General features: G+C 48.5%; 1 protein-coding gene across 1 annotated transcript in view; it reads left to right on the forward strand.

Moving 5' to 3' along the window:
* LOC107123819 (zinc finger protein 850-like) overlaps positions 1 to 23283 on the forward strand; it is a 399053-nt gene that overhangs the window by 133807 nt on the left and 241963 nt on the right. The gene's annotated exons all lie outside the window — the stretch shown is intronic.

Genomic DNA, 23283 nt, shown 5'->3' on the forward strand with positions numbered 1-23283 from the left:
ACGCACCCACTCGGCATCAAAGCCACCATTGAAGAAGTCGAAGACTAAACACCAAGAGCATCAGTCGCCTTTGCCTCAACACCAACCTTCCTCACCTCAGCTAGTAGCCATAAGAACATAAGAGACGCCAATGTTGGATCAGGCCAATGGCCCATCCAGACCAACACTCTTGTCACACAGTGGCCAGAAATACCAGGTGCCATCAGGAGGTCCACCAGTGGGGCCACTGATATCATCCTCCATGAATCTATCTAATCCCCCTTTGAAAGCTGTTTATTCCTGTCGCCATCACGACACCCTCTGGCAGCAAATTCCACAGTTTAATCACTCTCTGTGTAAAGTAGTATTTCCTTTTGTCCGTCCTGAACCTACTGCCCATCAGCTTCACTGGATGCCCTTGGAGCTCTAGTGTTTTGGAAGAGGGAGAAAAAATTCTCTTTCTCAGCTCTCTCCAACCCATACATAATTTTATAAACTTTTATCATGTCACCCTTGAGTCATCTCTTTTCTAAACTGAGAAGTCCTAGGCTCTTCAGCCTTTCCTCATAGGGGAGGTGCTCCAACCCCCTCATCATCTCGGTCACCCTCCTTTGTGCTTTTTCCAGCTCTGCAGTGTCCGTCTGAAGATACAGTAACCAGAACCGTACATAGGGCCCGGTCACACGGGCCAGATAATGTGGGGGGGGGGGCATGGCTCTTCGCCCCAGAGCAAAATAAAGCACAGTAGCCCGATCACACAGTCCCCTGAGTCTCCGCACTAAGGCTTCGCGCTTAGGCTGTTAGCTGGCAATCACACGGTGATGCTGGAGCGTGGCAAAGAAGTGGCGCAGCAAGCGTTTCACATTTGTGCGCATGCGCAGTTCCGCGGAGCAACACGGCTTTCAGTGATGTGTTTTTGCGCATGTGCTTACGAAAAACATCCAGTCTGCAACGGGACGTGGACGGGCGCCGGATGCCACGGGATACTAGTGCTCCCGCGATCAAACGCCCACCCCTGCCCCACATTTTCCAGATACTAGTGCACTTTCTGCGGTACTTTTTTACTGCGCGTCTTCGGCGGGATGCCACAAGTTGGCCACGGGTGCGCTACACTTCTCAGATGTTGCGGTGTGATCGCGCACCGAAAATCCGCATGACATTCAAGCCAGTTTGGTGTAGTGGTTAAGTGCGCGGGCTCTAATCCGGGAGAACCGGGTTTGATTCCCCACTCTTCCACTTGCACCTGGCTGGATGACCTTGGGCAAGCCATAACTCTGGCACAGCTGTTCTTGAAAAAGAGCAGTTTCTGTCAAGAGTTCTCTCAGCCCCACCTACTCACAGGGTGTCTGTTGTGGGGAGAGGAAGGGAAAGGAGTTTGTAAGCCGCTCTGAGACACCTTTAGGTAGTGAAGGGTGGGGTATAAATCCAATCTCTTCTTTTCTTCTTCTTTAGCGCGGCAAATCCTCCGTGTGAACGGGGGCATAGTATTCCAAATGGGGCCACACCATAGATCTATACAGATCTTTGTAGATCTGTATAGATCCAAAGTACTACTTGCCTCAGATCTAGCTGGCCAGTCCTAGTGAACATGTTGGCTACCTCTAAAATACATATGAACTCATGAAGCTGCCTTATACTGAGTCAGACTCTTAATCCATCGGTTATTTCTAAATACTAGGAAACTGTAGATTGGATCCTAAGTAATGCAGGATTTCCTCACCTACGTTCGTTCTGCGGCAGCCGACTAATTCCCCTCCCCCCAAATTCTACTCCTGGTGGTCAGGGGACCCCCTCCAGAACGGTGTGTGTAGGGAGGGAGGAATGGCTGGAAATCTGTCTCCACTGGCTCTACAGACGGAACCAATATTACACTGGCAAAGGAGCACCGAAGGAGCCAGCGTTATCATCATATGGAAAACGTCATTCCCTACTTTTCATCCGGAGCCCCGAATTCATGGAGATCCTGTGATAAATCCGTCCAAACCTGAGCAGGTCATGATCCCCCTAGAGCAATCAATGCAGACAAAACGTTGTAATTTGGATAAAGAATTGATCTTTATAGCCGTTCTCCAGCCACAGAGTGAGAGTTTAGCAGGTGACCATCTTTCCGACTGTGTTTTTATGTCCCACAGCAGAACTTCATGGAGGATAGGTCTATCAATGGTGACTAGCCGTGGTGACGGTGGGGAACCTCCACATTCAAAGGCACTAAAGCTCTGAATTCCAGTGCCAGGGGGCAACGCCACGGGAAGACCTCAGCCTTTTTGCCGTGTTGCTGGACCGCCAAAGGAACTGGTGGGCTGCTGTGTGAGACAGGATGCTGGACACGATGGACCACTGGTCTGATCCAACAGGGCTCTTCTGATGTTCTTATGTTCATCTTTCTTCAGGGACAAAAATACCTAAATAGTATTCTATCATTTTCCTAAGTGATGGCATCCTCCAGCACTTCTGGACGCTGCTGAATTAGCCCCAAAGACACAACATTTATTTGGGGTTTATTGATTTTATAATTGAAAGGGGTGGTTCTTGTAAATACTTTGTTTGCAGGTTAAGCAGGACTGAATACAAATATACATTTTGAAAAGTCTTACGCAACAGGAAAATAAAAATCCCTGTCTAGTTTCTCTGTGCCACTCATCCAAGTGTAAGGCTTTACCATGTTCCTCCTTAGTCCAGAGTGGACTGCAACCAATGCTCCCTCTAAGCTGTGGAGTCTTGTGAGCAAAAATTCTACTTTGTGAGCTACTGGGGTTAAAGTTGTGAGTGAGTGATTTGGCTGCTGCATGAATTAGTTTGCTCTGGAGCCCCATCCCTCTTGAGCGAAGACAAAAATGTGTGAGCTGGAGGCTAAAAAAACAGTGAGCTAGCTCACACTAACTCAGCTTAGAGGGAACACTGACTGCAACATTATGTCTTTCTCAAGATAAGACTCAGCCATTATTACCAGAAGAGCCCCTTGGCTCAAAGAGATCTTCCAGGGAAGCCACCCAGTGGGAATTTCCCAGGTAAATTAGCCAGTCCATCCCCCCCAGTACTAAAATGTACCACTGTTTTGTCAGAGGGAAGATGCACCATTCCGTTTTTAAATTTCAGGTGCCCCTTTTCCCCCCTTTGAGAAGAGGGAACCAGAGCTGTCTTTCGCTATTCACCATTCTGCCATAACGTAGGCATATGCTTTATTATTTGGCCATCTGATGGTCAATAGTAAGCCAGGCTTGTTCTTTGAAATCAACCCCAAATAACAATCACTAGACTGCTCTGGCATTTGGGAAGAGGCTGAATCCACCTTTCTCTTCTCACACTCGACCGTTTTCCCGCACATAATGCAATCTGCACATTCACCGAAATCCAAGCCCTTACAGAGTCTCTCCCCTAGGTGAAAACTGTGCCGGTTATCTGCAGAAGTTCTGACATTACTGCGTGCTTTCACATGAGCGCGAATATTCAGATGTGAGCTCCACCTGAAAGAATATGCACTGGAAAGTTCTTCCCACATTCCGAGCATTTCTTGGATTCACACAGTTCTCTCTTGTGTGAATCCTTTCAAGGTTACCTGCTCTTCCTACTAGAAAAGAGCAAGAATCTAGCAGGACCTTAAAGACTAACCAAATTTGTGGCAGGGTATGAGCTTTTGTGAGTCACTGCTCACCTTAAAGACTAACCAAATTCATGGCAGGGCAGGAGCTTTTCGGAGTCACTGCTCACCTTAAAGACTAACCAAATTCGTGGCAGGGTAGGAGCTTTTCTGAGTCACTGCTCACCTTAAAGACTAACCAAATTCATGGCAGGGTATGAGCTTTTGTGAGTCACTGATCAGCAGAGACTCACAAAAGCTCTTATCCTGCCACAAATTTGGTTAGTCTTTACGGTGCTACTGGACTCTTGCTCTTTTCAGTTGCTACAGACAGACGAACACGGCCACCCATCTCGATCTGCTCCTCCCACTGAGGCTATTTTCACACTCTTCTCATACTTCAGATATGAGCATGGTTTCTGCCCTGTGCAAACTCGCTAATGTGTTGAACAGAAAGAAAATTTACAATAAAGTGAGTATTTACATGGTTTCCTCCCTGCACGTATTACCTGATGTCTTACTGGCTCTCAGTCCTTACTGAAGCTTTCCCCATTCTTTAAGTATTTATATAGTTGTTCCTGTGTGCATTCTTTGATGTGACGTTAGGGTGGTGCTCCAAATGAAGTTTTTCCCACAGTCCAGGCATTTGAATGTTTTCTCCTCTGCATGAACCCGCTGGTGTTTAATGAGTGTCGATCGATCACAGAAACTCTTAGGGCAATCCGTGCACTTGAATGGTTTCTCCCCCGTGTGAACCCTTTGGTGTCTTTTGAGGTTCGAGTTCTTACTGAAGTTCTTTCCACATTCGGAGCAGGAATACGGTTTCTCACCTGTGTGCATGCGCTGATGGGAAGTCAGGTCTATCCTCTGGATGAAGCTCTTCCCACACTCCAAACAGGTATAGGGTTTCTCCCCCGTGTGGATTCTCTGATGGCGAAGCAGTTTAGCCCGCTGGAAGAATCTCTTCCCACACTCGGCACATTTAAATGGTTTGTCTCCTGTGTGGATTCTCTGATGGCCGATCAGTTCTGTCCTGTCTCTGCAGCCCTTTCCGCACTCCAAGCAAATATACGGCTTCTCCCCTGTGTGGACTGCATGGTGTCTGATCAGTTTTTCCCTCTGACTGAAACTCTTCCCACACTCCAGGCAAGCATATGGTTTCTCCCCGGTGTGAATCACCTGATGCCTGATCAGGTTAGCCTTCTGGCGGAAACTCTTCCCGCACTCAGAGCATTTGAAAGGTTTTTCCCCGGTGTGGATTACCCAATGGAGATAAAGGCTTGATTTACGAAGGAAGACCTTCCCGCACACGGGGCACTGGCTCTGTTCTTTCCCTGCAGCCATTTTGCCTTGGATTTCGTGGAAGTCCCCACCCAGAGAAGCGGAGGATTCATTCCCCTTTTCCTGTTTTACGGTCGCTTTCCTCTTCTGTCGTGCCCATGTTTCAGATCCGCCTCTCCTCAACATCTCCTTGAGCGGTTCCTCCTCATGCTCACTCTTCCATTCATCTCCTGCTGCAACAAAGCAAGGGAATCAGTAAGAATATGAGGGAGAAATGCAGCCTGAAATCACAGAATGAATGGGTTAGCTGATCCTGCAGGTGACACATGATGTAATAGCCTGGATCCAGGCTAGATGCTTCTGTGGGTGCAAAGACATCCGTCTACAGAGCACAGTTTTCCCACCTCCCACCCACCTGAAGATCTGAAATGCTCCTCAATATCCTGTTCTTGGAAGACATGGGAACCCTGAGATTTTGGGCTGTCAAGAATTTGCACCCTGAGGGCAGCTTGCAGACCACCTGCGATCCAACCCAATGCATTCATTTATTCAGGGCTCTTTTTGTAGAAAAAGCCCAGCAAGAACTCATTAGCATAATAGGCCACACCCAACAGCAGGAACTCATTAGCCTATTGGGCCACACCCCTGACAGCACAGCTCATTAGCACATTAGGCCGCACCCCCATGTTACCAGAAGTGTGGTCATCCAGCCACACCCACCTTTTGCTTCTTATTCTGTTGACCTTGTTTGTTGTCAAAACCCAGGGCTTTTTTGTAGCAGGAACTCCTTTGCATGTTAGGCCACATGCCCCTAATGTATCCAATCCTAATCCTAATCTGCTGTTGGGTGTGGCCTATTATGCAAATGATTTCCTGCTGGGCGTGGCCAACTTGGGAGCCAGCCGGAACTCCGTTCCTGTGCGTTCCTGCCCAAAAATAGCCCTGCATTTATTTCTCAATTTATAGCCAGGCATGCTTTGAAAGAGCCTCTAAAGTTGGAAGAGAGATCAGGATAGATGGGGTAGCCACATCAGTCTCTCTGCAGCAGTAAGAAAAGACCAAGAGTCCAGTAGCACCTTAAAGACTCGTTCACAGTTCGGAGAATTCAGAGATCTCCTTCTGACTTATGTCTCATGAAGAGAGTTTTGCCTCTCAAAAGCTTATACCGTGGAAATGTTGCTGGTCTCTAAGGTGCTACTGCACTACAATCTAGCATAGTAGACACCAGCGTTCCCTCTAAGCTGAGTTAGTGTGAGCTAGCTCACAGTTTTTTAGCCTCCGGCTCACACATTTTTGTCTCAGCTCAGGAAGGAGGGCTCCATGGCAAACTAAATTTATGCAGCAGCCAAATCGCTCGCTCACAACTTCAACGCCGGTCGCTCACAAAGTAGAATTTTTGCTCACAGGACTCCACAGCTTAGAGGGAGCATTGGTAAGACACTGACAGACTTCTCCTCTGTGAATCTAATCCACGTTTAAAGCTGTTTATTCCTGTGGCCATCACTACATCCTCTGGCAACAAATTCCACATTTTAATCACTCTCTGTGTAAAGTAGTATTTCCTTGTGTCCGTCCTGAACCTACTGCCCATCAGCTTTATTGGATGCCCTCCAGTTCTAGTCTTTTGAAGGAGGGAGAAAAAGTTCTCCTTGTCAACTCTCTCCACCCCATTCATAATTTTATAAACCTCTATCATGCCCCCCACTCAGTCGTTCTCAACTGAAAAGTCCCGGATTCTCCATCCTTTCCTCACAGGGAAGGTGCTCCAAACCCCTCATCCTCTTGGTTGCCCTTCCTCTGTACTTTTCCCAGCTCTGCAATATCCTTTTGGAGATACAGTGACCAGAACTGTACACAGTTCCGTAAACCTCCACTGACTGTGGCTACCGAAAGAAGAAGCAGCCTTACCTTGGCATGACAGATTTGCAAAATTCTCTAGCATGACCTCCCAGTGCAGGGCCTTTTGGCCTGGATCCAGCAGCCCCCATTCCTCCTCGGTGAAATCCACAGACACCTCTTCAAATGTCACCAGGCCCTGAAAGAGAGCGCTCCCTCCTCGTAAGTAATACCAAAATCCTTCCCCTTCTGGATTGTGGGCCTTTTCGAGGGTGGCCCCGTCTGTTGTAAACGGCCTTCCAGAAGAGGGGCAGGAGGAGGGTTGCCATCCTCCTGGTGGGGCCTGGACATCTGGAATTAACACTGATCCCCAGATGATAGGTATCTGTTCTCCCAAAGGATTTTGTGAAGGAAATGGCTACTGAAGAGGGTGGACTTTATACTCCTCAGAGGTCTCCCCTTCCCTTCCGGAAACATGCCCCTCACTAGGTTCCCCCCTCCCCCCCCCCCCGTCTCCAGGAATTTCCCTGCTTCTGCACCCAAAGAGTAATTAACACACGGAGTTCACTGCTGCAAGAAGTGGTGGCGGCTACAAGCACCGACAGATTCAAGAGGGGATTAGATAAGCATATGGAGCAGAGATCCATCAGTGGCTCTTAGCCACAAGGTATAGAGGGGGACACTCTGTCTGGGGCAAGTGACGCACTGTATCCTTGGTGCTTAGGGGGGGCAACAGTGGGAGGGCTTCTAGTGTCTTGGCCCCACTGCTGGGCTTCCTGACGGCACTGGGTATTTTGGGCCACTGTGTGACACAGAAGAGTGTTGGACTGGATGGGCTTTTGGCTTGGTCCAACATGGCTTCTCTTATGTTCTTTTATGAGTTGGCAACCGTAATGCTCCTGGCTGCTGGAAGAATGACAATGCTGTACATTTGGGAAGGCTGCAGATGGAAGCTGATCTACAACTCCTGGTGCTTTGGGGAGACATGGGAGATCAGAGAGCTTGTAATCAGCTCCTGGCCTTCTGACTGCACCCCCCCCCCTTTACAATAACCGGCTCAGTTTTATCTACAGGCTCCTATTTCAACAGTAAGATTGGCAGCTGCTTCTTCCTTGCTCATTCTCTGTCATGGTGGCTCCCACATTCCGGTGGAACGGCCTGCCTGAGGAGGTCAGGAAGGCTCTCAGGTTTCTGTTCTGAAGAAACTGAATTGCTCAGGAGGGCATTTTAAGAGCGCTGGAGGAAAATGGAATGGCTCATGAGGACACAGGCTGTAATATATGGCACCGGTTATTGTAGGCATGGTCTTGGTCCTACTGCACCACTTTCTGATTTCTGTCATTCCAGTTGTCGCATCGCTTCTGCTTTGCCATGTCATAAGAACATAAGAGAAGCCATGTTGGATCAGGGCAATGGCCCATCCCGTCCAACATTATTCTGTGTCACACAGTGGCCAAAACCCAGGCGCCATCGGGAGGTCCACCAGTGGGGCCAGAACTCCAGGAGCCCTCCCACTGTTGACTCCCAAGCATCAAGAAGACAGAGCATCATTGCCCCAGACAAGAGGGTTCCATCCATACCTTTGGGGCTAAGAGCCACTGATGGACCTCTGCTCCAGATGCTTATCCAATCCCTTCTTGAAGCTGTCTATGCTTGTAGCCGCCACCACTTCCTGCGGCAGTGAATGCCACATGTCCATTATTCTTTGGGTGAAGAAGTCTAAACCTAAAAAGGTAAAGGTTGCCCTTGCTCGAAAGCTAGGGGGTAGTGCTCATCTCCATTTCCAAGCTGAAGAGCCAGGGCTGTCCAAAGACATTTCTGTGGTCATGTGGCCGGCATGACTAAACGCCAAGGCGCACGGAATGCTGCTACCTTCCCACCGAAGCAGTACCCATTTATCTACCTGCAATGTCTTGCTTTCAAACTGCTAGTCTGGCAGGAGCTGGGGCCAGAGACGGGAGCTCACTCCGTCACATGGTACTCGGGTCTCGAACTGTCGAACTACAGACGTTCCGGTCTGCAGCTCAGCATCTTAGCCTCTGAGCCACCACGACTCCTGTTCTAAATCTACCACTTCTTAATTTCACTGAGTGCTCATGTGTCCGTGTCTTGTGGGAAAAGGGGCAAAAGCACTTCTTTCTCTGTCTTCTCTATCCCATGCATCATTTTGTAAACCCTCAGTTGTAATTTCTCCAAACTGAAGAGCCCTAACCTCTTTAACCTTTCTTCATAGGGAAGGTGTTCCACTCTCTCATCATTTCAGCTGCCCTTTTCCCAATGCTATAATATCTTTTTTGAGGGGCAGTGGCCAGAACTGTATATAATATTCCAAATGAGACCACGCCATAGATTTATGCTTTGCCATGTCTTATCTGGTCTTTAAGGTAAAGGTAAAGGTTTCCCTTGCTCGAAAGCCAGTCGAGTCTGACTCTAGGGTTGCGGTGCTCATCTCCGTTTCCAAGCCGAAGAGCCAGCGCTGTCCGAAGACGTTTCCGTGGTCACGTGGCCGGCATGACTAAACACCAAGGCGCACGGAACGCTGTGACCTTCCCACTGACGTGGTCCCTATTTATCTACTTGCAATGTCTTGCTTTCGAACTGCTAGGTTGGCAGGAATCTGGTCTTTACTGTGTTGTTTTCCAACTTTGTAATCCAGTCTTAAAACACGTCTCACACTCTTCCTACTGCACTGGCTTGAAATGTCGTGATCTGCCCAGTGATGTGGGGCAGAAAATGCTCCCAAAGAGAACGTTTCCCAATGCTATGCTTTTCCGTGGACAGTTTTCCTCCCCTGTATGTAAATACAGCCTGTTCATCTATAGATTTTGGTCAGGCTGAAGAATATTTGTGGTGAGGAACGGCGGTGTCCAGACTCGCAAGCTGCTGTGTTCTCTCTCTGTCTCCCCAATGATTCTCCCACCCCCTTACCTGAGCTGTTTGCACAGAAGCTGTGTCCACTAAACCACTAAGAAGGGGGAGCCTCCGATGTTTTTCTGGTGTCACGCCACTACCTGTGAGGGACACAAGGACGTCGGGAAAATATTTCAGTACGTGTCTCGAAGCTCAGTTCCTGGCCTGAAAAAGGCTCTTTCTCATCCCAGCCACCTTTTACCAGCTTGTGTGTCCTGTTCAAAAAGACACTGGACCTCTTGGCTCACACAAATACAAATGTGGAGTGGTGTGGTACAAAGACCAAAGAAACTCCATTTTGAGTTTCTGGCTGAGGATGAAAAATACTCGTTCAAAATTCCACTACCTGTCTGTCTATAGAATGGTAAAGGGAAATTCCACCGTATGTTATGTAAGATAATGAGCTCCACCAGGGTTGTTGTTTTTCTTTAAAGAGGTGCCAGAATTCAAGAGGGAAATGACATTTTCAGTCTGCATACTGAAAACTCATGAACTTTTAAACATTTTTAAAAGAATTTTGTCAAACTGGTTCCGGAACTCTGTTCTGGTGCATTCCTCCAGAAAAAAAAGCCCTGCTTCACACTATGCACACTAGGTACTATAATTCAGGGCTTTTTTTTGTAGAAAAAGTCCAGCAGGAACTCATTAGCATAATAGGCCACACCCAGCAGCAGAAACTCATTAGCACATTAGGCCACACCCCCTGACTGCACTGCTCATTAATTAGCCGATTAGGCCACACCCCCGTGTTACCAGAAGTGTGGTCATCCAGCCACACCCACCTTTTGCTTCTTATTCTGTTTACCTTGTTTGTTGTCAAAACCCAGGGCTTTTTTGTTGCAGGAACTCCTTTGCATGTTAGGCCACACACCCCTAATGTAGCCAATCCGAATGAGTTCCTGCTGTTGGGTGTGGCCTATTATGCTAAGGAGTCCCTGCTGGGCGTGGCCAACTTGGGAGCCAGCCAGAACTCCGTTCCTGTGCGTTCCTGCCCCAAAATAGCCCTGCCATAATTTAGAAGGGTCACTTAACGGTCAAAGATAACATTTTATTCTCCCCCCCCCGGCCACCAATTAGAGTGGTACCAAGAGCTTTAGGGAGCAGCCTGCATGGTCAAGTACTGATAGAAAGCAGACAACACTAATGGAAGCAAAGTCAAAGTGAAAGATAAAGGATTTGTGATGGTAACCATCAGGGCTATTTTGGGGCAGGAATGCACAGGAACGGAGTTCCAGCTGGCTCCCTAGTTGGCCACGCCCAGCAGGAACTCATTAGCATAACAGGCCACACCCAACGGCAGAAACTCATTCGGATTGGCTGCATCAGGGGTGTGTGGCCTAACATGCAAAGGAGTTCCTGCTCCAAAAAAAGGCCCTGGGTTTTGACAACAAACAAGGTAAACAAAATAACAAGCAAAAGGTGGGTGTGGCTGGATGACCACACTTCTGGTAACATGGGGGTGTGGCCTAATGTGCCAATGAGCTGTGCTGCCAGGGTTGTGGCCTAATATGCTAATGAGTTTCTGCTGTTGGGTGTGGCCTATTATGCTAATGAGTTCCTGCTGGGCTTTTTCTACAAAAAGAGCCCTGTCAGGTGTTACAAAGGAACGGACATCTGCACATGTCCAAAGGACTGTTTGTGCACGATGATAAGAAGCTTTCAGCTTCACTTGTTCCATGGAATTCAGGCTTTTGAGGCTTGGGTTCCCCTTTGTTCGAATAAAGTTTCCTGCTCACTGCAGAAGCCTCACTGCTTGTGTTTACTTTTGGGTCAAACACACCAGGCAGTGGCCCATTGGGCTTGCAGTGTTACAAGTGCTGGACTAGGATCTGGGAGACCCGAGTTTGAATCTCCACTCGGGCATGGAAGCCAGACACACCCTCTCCACCAAGCCTACCTTACAGAGCTGTTGGGACAATAAAACAGAGGAGACTGACGTCAGCTGCTTTGCATGCCTGCAAATATGCCTTTACATATTTATATCCTGCTTTTCTCCCCAGTGGGGGCTCAAAGTGGCTTAGAACATCCTTTTCCCTTTCTCTACATTTTAGCAGCAACAACCCTGTGAGGTAGTCCAGGATAATAATAATTATTAAAATTAAAATTATTAATAATTATTATTAAAATATAATTATTAAAATTAAAAGAGATAAAACTTCTACCTGCTAGACAATCTTGGGATCTCCTGGCAATGCCACACAATAATAATAATAATAATTATTATTATTGTGTGGCACAGCCAGGAGATCCCAAGATTGTCTGGCAGGCAGAAGTTCTAGCTCTTTTTTTGGTGTTATGCACCACTAGGTGGCGAGCTAGACTTGTTTTTAAGGCAAGAGACGTTTCAGAGCTGGTTTGTCATGGCCTCCCTCTGTGTCACAGCCCTGGGATTCCTTGGAAGTCTCCCTTCCAAGGACTAGCCAAGGCCGACCCTGCTTAGCTTCCGTTATCTGATGGGATCAAGCTAGCCTGGGCTATCCAAGTCAGGGGATAGTCCAGGATTAGAGTATGCGATGGGCCCAAAGACCTCCAGTGAGCTTCCATGATAGAAGTGGGGGTTCGAACCTGGGTCTCCCAGAATCCAGGTCCAACGCTCTGTCCACGACACCATGCCACCTTTGGGTCCCCACTGGGAAGAAAAGTAGGAAGTAATACAAGTAAATAAATAATTCCAGATCCCAACCATTTATCTGTGAAATTAGCAGTGCTTTTTTAGTAGAAAAAGCCCAGCAGGAGCTCATTAGCATAATAGGCCACACCCAACTGCAGAAGACGATTTGCTTATTAGGACACACCCCTGACAGCACAGCTCATTAGCATATTAGGCCACACACCCCATGTTCGCAGAAGTGTGGTCATCCAGCCACACTCACCTTTTGCTTCTTATCCTGTTTACCTTGTTTGTTGTCAAAACCCAGGGGCTTTTTTGTAGCAGGAACCCCTTTGCATGTTAGGCCACACACCCCTAATGTAGCCAATCCTAATGAGTTTCTGCTGTTGGGTGTGGCCTATTATGCTAATGAGTTCCTGCTGGGCGTGGCCAACTCGGGAGATAGCCGGAACTCCGTTCCTGTGCGTTCCTGCCCAAAAATAGCCCTGGAAATTAGGAATTCTTTTTGCCCGACTGTGCATAAACTGGGCCACTCTTTCGGATGACTAAAGTCTACATTCTTATGAGCCGTGAGAGAGGGTAGAGAAGACGGTCCCCTTCATGCTAACAACGGAGGGAACGTAAAAGTGGACCAGGGATTTTAGGTGGCCAAGACAGGAAAACCAAACAGAAGAAGACCACATAAATCCTTACCCAGAGAGGTGTTCCCTTGGCCACCCTCCTGGATGACAGCTCTGGAAAACACCTTCTGTCTGGTGTCTTCTGCTGCCGGGGAAGAGGTGGCCCTTTCCGCTAATAGGCTCTGCTCCTGAAATAAAAGGGGGGTTCCCCAGAAAGGGAACGGGGAGAGCAATCAGCAAAGAAGTGGTGGGAAATTGGGGATGTCTCCTCATGCAATTTTGAGGAATAATAATAATCAGGGGTCATCTTGTAGAAAAAGAGGTACAGGAGCTCATTAGCATAACTCATTAGCATAGCTTATTTGCATATGCCACACCCCCTGACATCACCGGAAGTGTGTCAGAAGGCAACACCCACCACTCAGGCTCCACTGGGCTGTTTTGGATTGCTAGCTCTTGGGGGGGGGGGATGTGAAGATCTGTCCTCGTAGAGGAGGGAGAGCTTGTACCTGAATAAAACTTGGTCTTAAGGGTGCCACTGGACTGTTTTGGACTGGGGGGCTGGAGGGGGGCTCTGCAACTTACCTGGCTGCTTCCTGCTCTGACTGAGGGCTGCTGGGAGCAGGGGGTGGGGCTTGTTGCATGCGCCACCCCCCTGGGCTTTTTACTGCCGGGAGCTCCACTCCTGTGCGCTCCTGCAGGAAATGACCCCTGATAATAATTATTATAATCATATGGCACTGTGTGTAGAGTAGGCAGGAGATCCTAAGATTGCCTGGCAGCAAGAACTCCTAGCTCTTTTAGCACTGTGCACCACTAGGTGGTGAGCAAGACTTATTTTTAAGGCGAGATGTTTCAGAGGTGGTTTGGTACTGCCTGCCTCTGTGTCGCAGCCCTGGTTACTCCTTGGAGGTCACCTCTCCAAATCCTAGTCAAGGCTGACCCTGCTTAGCTTCTGAGATATGACGGGACCGGACTAGCCTGTGCTATCCAGATCAGGGCGATTTTGAGGGGCAACTGGGCAACGGATGGAACACGTGACCACATGAAGCTGCCTTCTACTTTGGTCCCTCGAGGTCAGTATCGTCTACTGACATTAGCAGGGGGTCTCTAGGATCTCTGGCCAAGGTCTGTCACATCACCTCCTACCTGGTCTCTAACTGGAGAGCCCAGGGATTGCATCTGGGACCTTCTGCGTGCCAAGCAGCTGCTGTATCCCTGAGCCAAGATCTCCTGGTCCCATCTGTTCTGCCTCCTATATAAAAAATGCTCTCACCTGCTCTTTCTGCTTCTTTTCCTGGGCCCGGCTCAAGAGGAAGCCTTCTGCCAGGGCCACTGCCTGGGAACTGGTCTCCGGCCCACATTCCCTGACCCAGCTTTGCATCTCCGGGGGCAGGATGGCCAGGAACTGCTCCAGGATCACCAGGTCCAGCATCTCCTTCTTGGTGTTTCTTTCTGGCTTCAGCCACCGAAGGCAAAGATGGTGGAGTCGGCTGCAGACCTCTCGGGGCCCCTCGGCCTCTTGGTAGCCGAACTGCCTGAAATTCTGGCATCGTGTGCTGGAGCTAGCGGGGTCCTCTGCCAGAAACTTCTTCACCGTCATTTCCCAGAATTCCCCGTGGCTTCCCGCCTCAGTGGAATCAGGCCCTTTGCCTTCTTCGGGGCCACCCGCGTCCTCCTTCCCCGTCTTCCATTCAACCCGCGTCCTCCTCCCCCGTCTTCCATTCCTGCTTCCCTGCAGCCCCCAAAGGGGTCCCCAAACCACCCTGTCCGTCTGCCATGGTCTTGACAAGAAGGGCAGCCTCAAGATCAGGGTGGCTACTAAGCCCCTGGCAAAGCCCACAAATTCAGCTTGCAACTTTTCACCCCCTGATCAGAAAATAACAATCAAAGTGGGTGACTCCTGGTTAGCATCTGTGTCTTCTTCCTGCAGGGAAGGGAAGGAAATGCTAAGCCTCAAAGAGGAGCTATTGATTTGCAACATGGGGTGGGGGTTTCCACTTTGGGAGAGGGTTTTTTTTGGGGGGGGCGGGAGGCGCCCGATGCATCTGCCCCGCCAGGGAATGGTCCTCTTTTCCACTCTTCCCCTTTTCTCCTCTCCATAACAGCTTCCTCAAATTCACCCAGTTTCTTCTGTACCACCCCTGCTGTCCTTTTCCCTTCCCCAACTCATCCTCCAGCTCATCTGCAAACCTGTTCTCTATTCTCTCCAAATTCAAAAGGTGCCACTTTCCTTCCTTCCTTTATTTATTTCTTTGGATTTATATCCCGCCCTCCCCGAAGGCTCAGGGCGGCTAGCAGAGGCATAAATGCCAGATTATAACAATAAAAACAGTATAAAAGACAATAATAAACATACTATAATTAAATAAAATTCTTTAAAACAGATTTTTTATATCTTTATATCTTTAGAAACTGGAAGAATCTTCTGGCTTTTTGCAGAGAAAAGAGGCGCTCTGGTTTCTCTGTTTTGGAACCATTCCAATGTGTGAACACTAACTGCACAGGCCTCCTTCCTAGGGGGGGGAAACCGGTAAGGGGGCCCAATTTCCCCCTCCCACCCAACACAAGCCTCTCTGCCTTGGCCTTTTGTCCCCACGCACTGGCTGGACATCTCTCCATCTAGGGTCTCCCCTTCCCTTGTTTTCCAGTCCACCCAATCCTCTGTTGGAGCCCGGGGGACTTCTCCATACCCCCAAAGGCGTTTCAACTCACCAGATTCTGGTTGCAAACATCAAAGAACTCTCTCTCCCCCCCCCCACCCCCGGCTGGCGGGGGGGCGGAGAGAGTAGCCCATCAAGAAGCCTCTCTAGGAATCAAGACTCCCTGGCTTTAACCCTTACATTGGTTCTTGTTGGAAAACTAAGACTGTGCCTGAACTCTCTCAGTCCAGGTGTACTCTGTGGGATGAACTCTTTGTAACGTGGCAAAGCAAGGAGTCTGAAGGAGTGAGCCGTGACTCACGAAAGTTCATCCCCTGCCAGATGTTGTTAGTCTTTAAGGTGCTGCTGGACTCTCGCTCTTTTCTAGTGCTACAGACAGACAAGACTGAGGCTGCCTATCTTGATCTAAAGCAAGAAACATACACCACACACACACACACAAACTTGTAAAAGCAGCGGAGAGGTGTGTGCTAGTAAAATTCAGCCTCACTCCTAGGGTTGCCAACTTCAGGTTTGGAAATTCCTGGAGATTTGGGGGGCGGGGGGGCGGCGCTGGGGCAGGGCAGTGTTTGCGGATGGGAGGGACCCGCACAAGGCATGCCATAGAGTTCATCCTCCAAAGCAGCCATTTTCTCCAGGGGAATTGATCCCTGTCATCTAGAGATCAGTTGTAATTCCAGGAGACTTCCAGGCCACACCTAGAGGATGGCAGTCCTAGCTTGAACCTCGATTTGGGGTTTTATAGCTTGGAGGTGTCCTTATTATTGTGTCTTTTTAGCCACGGGGTAGATCACTTATTTTAGATCACTTATTTTACCTCCCCACTCATGCATGCATGTTTGTACCTTTATCTACCAACCGAGGATAACACTTCATGCATTTGTGCAAGTCAGCTTCATACCACAAAACTTTCAGCCAGAATACAACTGTTTGCCTTTACTAAGGCTGCGATCACACACACTAAATAATCCACTTTCAATCCACTTTCTAACTGGATTTTACTGTGTAAACTGGCATATCCAATTTGAAAGTGCATTGAAAGTGGATTATTTACTGTGTGTGATTGCAGCCGAAGAATCTCAGTTGTTTTTTTTCCTCTGCAGTGGGGAATCTCCCTCTTTATTCTTGATACCTAAAGGTAGCTGTTAGGCCAGGGTGAATCAATCATCAACGCTGCTGATATTGACATAGTGGCCTTCTATCCACCTACCCTGTTCAGACAGAAAAACTGTCCAATGTACCATCTGGTTCATGTACGGATCATGTTGATCCAGTTACTTGAAGAATATCCATAGGATCTTGGGATCCATGAAGGCTACCATTTGAACTAGCAGGGACTTGATAAGTGCTCGCGGGGGGGGGGGGATCAATATCTCCACCCAGCACAAACCAGAAGTGATGTCAACTTATTGGGGCAATGCTCTAGCAGGCACCTGAAACTCTAAGGAAGGTATGGTTACCAACTCCAAGTTGGGAAATTCATGGATATTTCGGATGGAGCTCGGGCAGGGTGGAATTTGGTGAGGGGAGGGACTTTAGGAACATAGAGCTGGCAGGGACCTCAAAGATCTTCTAGGCTAGCCCCCTACACAAAACAGGAAATTCAAAACTACGCCCAGTCCCCAAGTGACTCCTGCTCTGTGCCCTGAGGAACAAAGGTCATTTCGGGGGGGGGGATCGCAGTTCCCCCCGGTGAGGTATGGGGGGCGGGGCACATGACGAAGCCCCGCCCCCTGCTTCCGGCCGCCCCGCTTCCGGCCCTCATTCAGCCAGGAGGAGGCAGGAGAAGAGGGAAGGTAAGTTGCTTCCTCCCTGCTGGGGCCAGGGAGGGCCTTCGCGGGGCTTCCTTGCACTCCCGCCGCCCGGGACCGTTGGGGGCAGGGTGTGTGGCCTTATGACACACTTCCGGTGATGTCAGGGGGTGTGACCTTATGACACACCTCCGGTGATGTCAGGGTGTGTGGCATATGCTAATGAGTTATGCTAATGAGTTCCCCTAGCTCTTTTTCTACGAAATGACCCCTGCTGAGGAAGGTAAAAAACCTCCAGGACCCCTGGCCAATCTGGCCTGGAGGAAAATTCCTTCCTGACCGCAAAGTGGCATTTGGCATTAATAGGGTTGCCAACCTCCAGGTGGGGGCTAGAGATCACCTGGAGTTACAACTGCTCTCCAGATAACAGAGATCAGTTGCCCTGGAGAAAATGGCTGCTTTAGAGGGTTGGAGTCTATGGCACAGTTGCCAGCTCCAGGTTGGGAAATACCAGGAGGAGGAGGAGAGGAGGAGTTGGTTTTATACCCCACTTTTCACTACCTGAAGGAGTCTTGGAGTGGGTTACAAACAACCTCCTTTCCTTTCCTCTCCCCACAACAGACACCCTGTGAGGTAGGTGGGGCTGAGAGAGCTCTGAGGGAACTGTGAATGACCCAAGGTCACCCAGCTGGCTGCATGTAGAGGAGTGGGGAATCAAACCCAGTTCCCCAGATCAGAGTCAGCGGCTCTTAACCACAACACCACAGCTGGCTGTCATACATACCCCCAGCTCCAAGGGAGGAGGAGGAGGAGATTGGATTTATACCCTGCTCTTCAGAGTCTCAGGGCGGCTTACAATCTCCTTCCCTTCCTCCCCCCACAACAGATACCCTGTGAGGTAGGTGGGGCTGAGTGAGAGAACTGTGGCGTGCCCAAGGTCACCCAACAGCTGCATGTGGAGAAGTGAGGAATCAATGTTGGCACTCTTAACCAGTACACCAAACAGCCACAGCCACAGCTTTAAGTCGTCCCAGCAATATGGGCCATTTCCAGTGGATGGGGAAAGGATCACCTCCAATCCAGGCCAACACCTGATCCACCAAGGATGGGCAGTCAAGAGGACATTCCTTTCAAATACTTGGTCCTTTGTCAATATGCTAAAACATCTCTCAATCAGCTCACCTTGGAATGTCAGGTGTCCTTTTCCTAATCTGTCTGCTGAATTTCAATGGCAGTAACCAGTCAAATTCAAATTCAAGTGGTTAAGATGCTGAACTGCAGGCTGTGGAAGGTCAGTAGTTCAGCAGTTCGAGACCCAGGTGCCGCATGACGGAGTGAGCTCCCGTCTCTAGTTCCAGCTCCTGCCAACCTAGCAGTTCGAAAGCAAGAAATTGCAAGTAGATAAATAGGTACCACTTCGGTGGGAAGGTCACAGCGTTCAGTGCGCCTTGGTGTTTAGTCATGCCGGCTACATGACCACGGAAATGTCTTCGGACAGCGCTGGCTCTTCGGCTTTGAAACGGAGATGAGCACCACAACCCTAGAGTTGGATTCGACAGGCTGAAAGAGCAAGGGAACCTTTACCTTTTTAACCAGTCAAATTCAAATTTATCCAATCCTGATCTCGGGGAAAATGAGTCCACCTAAAAGAACTAGCCCAAGATGGGCGAAGAGTGCGTCAGGTTTCCCTTCATCTCCCTGGATACCTCTGCAAACTGCTTTGCAGGGCTTCCCCCCTCCCCCCCAATTGGACTTCTGATGCATGGACTACCTGTAAGATCCTCAGCTTCCCACACGTCTTGGATCAGGTAGAATCACCCTTCAGAACCATCTTCCCTCCCTACCCTCGTCTCTTCCCCTCATCCTCCCCCCCCCCCCCCCCCCCCCCTCAGGTTTGTTTGTGCCCTTGTGTTTATTGGGAGGGAGGGGTGCGTTGTTTGTTTTAATACTCATGTATTTGTATTTGTGAGTTTAAAAGGTTTGCAGTTTTGGTCAATACAAGAACTCGTGGGCACTCAATGAAATTGCTGAGCAGTCGGGTTAGAACGGATAAAAGGAAGTACTTCTTCACCCAAAGAGTGATTAACACATGGAATTCACTGCCACAGGAAGTGGTAGCGGCTACAGGCATGGATGGCTTCAAGAGGGAACTGGATAAGCATATGGAGCAGAGGTCCATCAGTAGCTATTAGCCACAAGGTATAGATAGGAACTCTCGGACTGGGGCAAGGGATACTCTGTCATCTTGGTGCTTGGGGGGGGCACAGTGGGAGGGCTTCTGGTGTCCTGGCCCCACTGGTGGACCTCCTGATGGCACCTGGTATTTCTGGCCACTGTGTGACAGAGTGTTGGACTGGATGGGCCTTTGGCCTGAACCAACATTGGCTTCGCTTATGTACTTATCTCTAGTTGTGTGTCTGAGTGCTAGGAAATAACGATTTCATTTCGTTTGAATTGGTTGGTCTCTGTTACTCTTTTGTAACAGTTTGGTGTAGCCAGTTTGGCATATAAAAGAATGAGACAAGTATGTCATCCAGATCAAATAGAGCTGCATGTGGAGTGGGGAATCAAACCTGGTTCTCCCAGATTAGAGTCTGCACTCCTAACCACTACACCAAGGGATCAGGAGAGAAAAGTAGGAGGAAAGTGGGGAAGAAAGACTAGAAAGGAATGCAAGGGTTTTGCCTCTCCCTGGAGAGGATCTTGCCTCTCTGTGGGAGGGTCCAGGCACTGCAGGATGCTGAGATGGGGCCAGATATGGTAGCATTTTTATAGGTAGACCTATTGTGACCTAGGAGTCCATGGAGCATTGTGAGGATGGGGAGGGTGGCTTGGCTTCATTGTTTTGAAGCCGTTTGATGGCCTTATTTGGTTGAAACCAAGGGGATCCTAGGAAGACTGCAGACTACCCTTGATAACTGGCCTTCCCAAACTCTCCCACACAACATTCCGTGTCCTCCCAGATGATAATGCAGCCACCATTATCACTTCCATGATCTCTGGCTGAAGTTGAACAAGGAAGTTCCTCTTAACTCAGTTAACAAAAGTATCGCCCCTCAGAAGGGCAATTTCTTCAAGGTGGCCCATATATGTCATTTTTTCCTTACTGCATCACTTTCCAAATAATCAAATAAAACTGATGTCGAGTGCATTTGTGTAAACTGTGAATGGTCTCTGTGGGCTTTTTACCGCAGTCTCATTTTCCTCACTTGTAGTTCCTGTTTCTTCAGGGGTTTTTCCCAGTTCAGCATGTGTTTTGCTCCCTCTAATGGCCAATTCGATATTACACCTCTTTATGTCCCGCATTGGAGCTGTGGTGGCTCAAGTGGTTAACACGCTGAACTGCAGGCTGTGGAAGGTCAGTAGTTCAGCGGTTCGAGACCCGGGTGCCGCATGACGGAGTGAGCTCCCATCTCTGGTTCCAGCTCCTGCCAACCTAGCAGTTTGAAAGCAAGAAATTGGGACCACTTCGGTGGGAAGGTCACAGCGTTCCGTGCGCCTTGGTGTTTAGTCATGCCGGCCACATGACCACGGAAACGTCTTCGGACAGCGCTGGCTCTTCGGCTTTGAAACGGAGATGAGCACCGCAACCCTAGAGTTGGATTCGACTGGCTTTAGAGCAAGGGAACCTTTACCTTTACCTTTATGTCCAGCAAAAAAACCTGCTGTTTAAATCTGGAGGGAGATATGCCGGACATAAGCCGGTACAATATTGAATTGACCACTTGCAGGTTTTTCTGCAAACTTAGATTATTTCTATAAACCTGAGCTGCACTAGCACCAGATTGAATACCGGGTCAGAGTCAAGGTTCTGGTATTAACCTTTAAGGCCTTGAATGGTCAGGGGCCAACATACCTTCGGGACGGCCTCTCCTGATATACCCAAAAAGCACTATGCTCTGGGGAGCAACATTTCCTGGTGATCCCTGGCTCAAAAGACATCCAGCTGTCTTCAGCCAGAGTCGGGGCCTTTCTGGTCCCAGCCTGGTGGAACTCTCTGCCTAGTGAGATCTGTGCCCTGAGGGACTTGGTACAGTTCCACAGGGCCTGTAAGACAGAGATGTTCCACCAGGCCTAGGGTTGAGGACAGCAACGGATTACCATCTAGGCTGGCCTCCATCTTTTGCCCTCCCCACACGGGGAAGGTAAAACTGACATCAAATGCCTTGGATGAGCTTTATGTTATATTATACTGTTTTAACTGTTTTAACTGTTATTTATTTAAATTTATTGATGTATTGGCATATGCTGTGCACTGCCCTGAGCCCTCTGGGGGAGGGGGGCTTATAAACCGAACCAATCAATCAATCAGTAAAAAAAACCCTGTTCATGGACTTAATCTGTAGATTTAAGGATCCGCACTCTACAGCCCAGTTCAGAATAAGGCAAAAGAATGATAAACAAGAAGAAAACATGACGACATTGTTTAATAAAACACTATCACACACAGAGCTAACACCAAGGGGAGCCAAAGATGTAGTTCTTCAAATCTTGAATTGAGGGCAAAGATGCCCTCAATACAAGATTTCTAGAAACAATACCTTAATAATAATAGTAATAATAATATTCAGCATTTATAATAGCACTTTCAAAGCACCTCACATATAGTATAACCCTTACGCAACAGCCCTGTAAGGTAGACCAGTATTACCCTCCCCATACCACAGGTGTGGGAGGGGGTCTAAGGGATAACAGAGGGTAGCTTTCCCATAGCAACCAAGTGCATAGCAGAAGTGAGGTTGGAACTTGGAACATCCCGGCTTACAGCCGTGTTTCCTACCACATTATACCTGTTCCTACCATATGTAATATTCAGTTCCAATACAAAAGGCTTTCCCTGAGATGGAAAACAGGATCACAGGAGCAAATCTTCACCCACTAGGAGTCCATATTTTTGGAACATCAAGGACTCATTGTTTTAGACACTACTTAATGTCTCGTTTCTATAAAACCTCTGTTTTTGAGCTGGTGAATCTGCAAGGCAGAGAACAGCCTGGTTTCCATGACGTGTGAAGAAAAAAATCTGTCCTCTTAAACTAACAATTAGATTTACAGCACGGAATACGACACCATGAAATCAAGGAAAGAAAACTCAAGTGTGTAAGCCACAAAAGCAGGCAGATGAAGGAAGGGATACGTCTATGCAGAAAAATATGGCTTTGAATTTTTAACCAAGAGGGCAACGAAAATGCACAATGCAGACAGGGTATATGCCTCAAGAAGCATGGAATAATACTGAGAGCAGTTTAGAGTCCATTCAAGGACCAATAAAGAGGAGGAAACCTGTTCGACAGAGAAAAGGTTACTATGATGCAAGAAAAGTAGGAAACAACCAAATATATGGGAAAACTAAAAACAAACAAAAAACTTTCCAAACTACTTCCCACTCCTGTCAAAATCAAGCCAGAAAACATGAGAACAGAAGAAGAGCCCTGCTCGGACCAAAGCCCCATCTAGCATTCTGTTCACACAGTGGCCAATCGGTTGTCTCTAGGATGGCGGAGTCACATGAGACACGTCTTTTAGAATTTTTATCAAAGTCTAAACATCAGGCACATACACAATAAGTGGGGGGGAAATCATATTCATGACAATCTACTAGCTAAGGATACGCTTTGTAATGGGATACACCCCACCCCAGTTTGTAATGTCTCTTTAATGCGTAAAGCTTGGCCATGCTCATCTCTGTCCCCTAATTATAGCATAGAGGTCATGGATATCCATGAGTAGTGAACTGGCACACGGCTGTTGTAACTTTCTCTCATTCACACCACAAGGTCAGGCATGGGCTGGGAAATCAAAATGGTCCTGCAGCAAGACAAGCCAAGTGGCCCCTGCGGTACTAAGCAAAGCTGCCGGGGCTTGGCTCAGTTTGCTCTTAGTTGCTAACAGCCCTCCAGGGCCGTGGCCCACTGGGAAAGTTCTCTGCAAGTTAAATGGCCAATCCACCCCTGCACAATATCTGTTTCTCATTTAGGACAAAGTCTTTTAAAGAGAGAGAGAGAGAGAGAGAGAGAGAGAGAGAGAGATCTTGCAATGGAGGGAAATAAGCAGC

The sequence above is a fragment of the Gekko japonicus genome, unplaced genomic scaffold, assembly GCF_001447785.1.
Source record: "Gekko japonicus isolate JY-2015 unplaced genomic scaffold, Gekko_japonicus_V1.1 scaffold712, whole genome shotgun sequence".
NCBI classification, from domain to species: Eukaryota; Metazoa; Chordata; class Lepidosauria; order Squamata; family Gekkonidae; genus Gekko; species Gekko japonicus.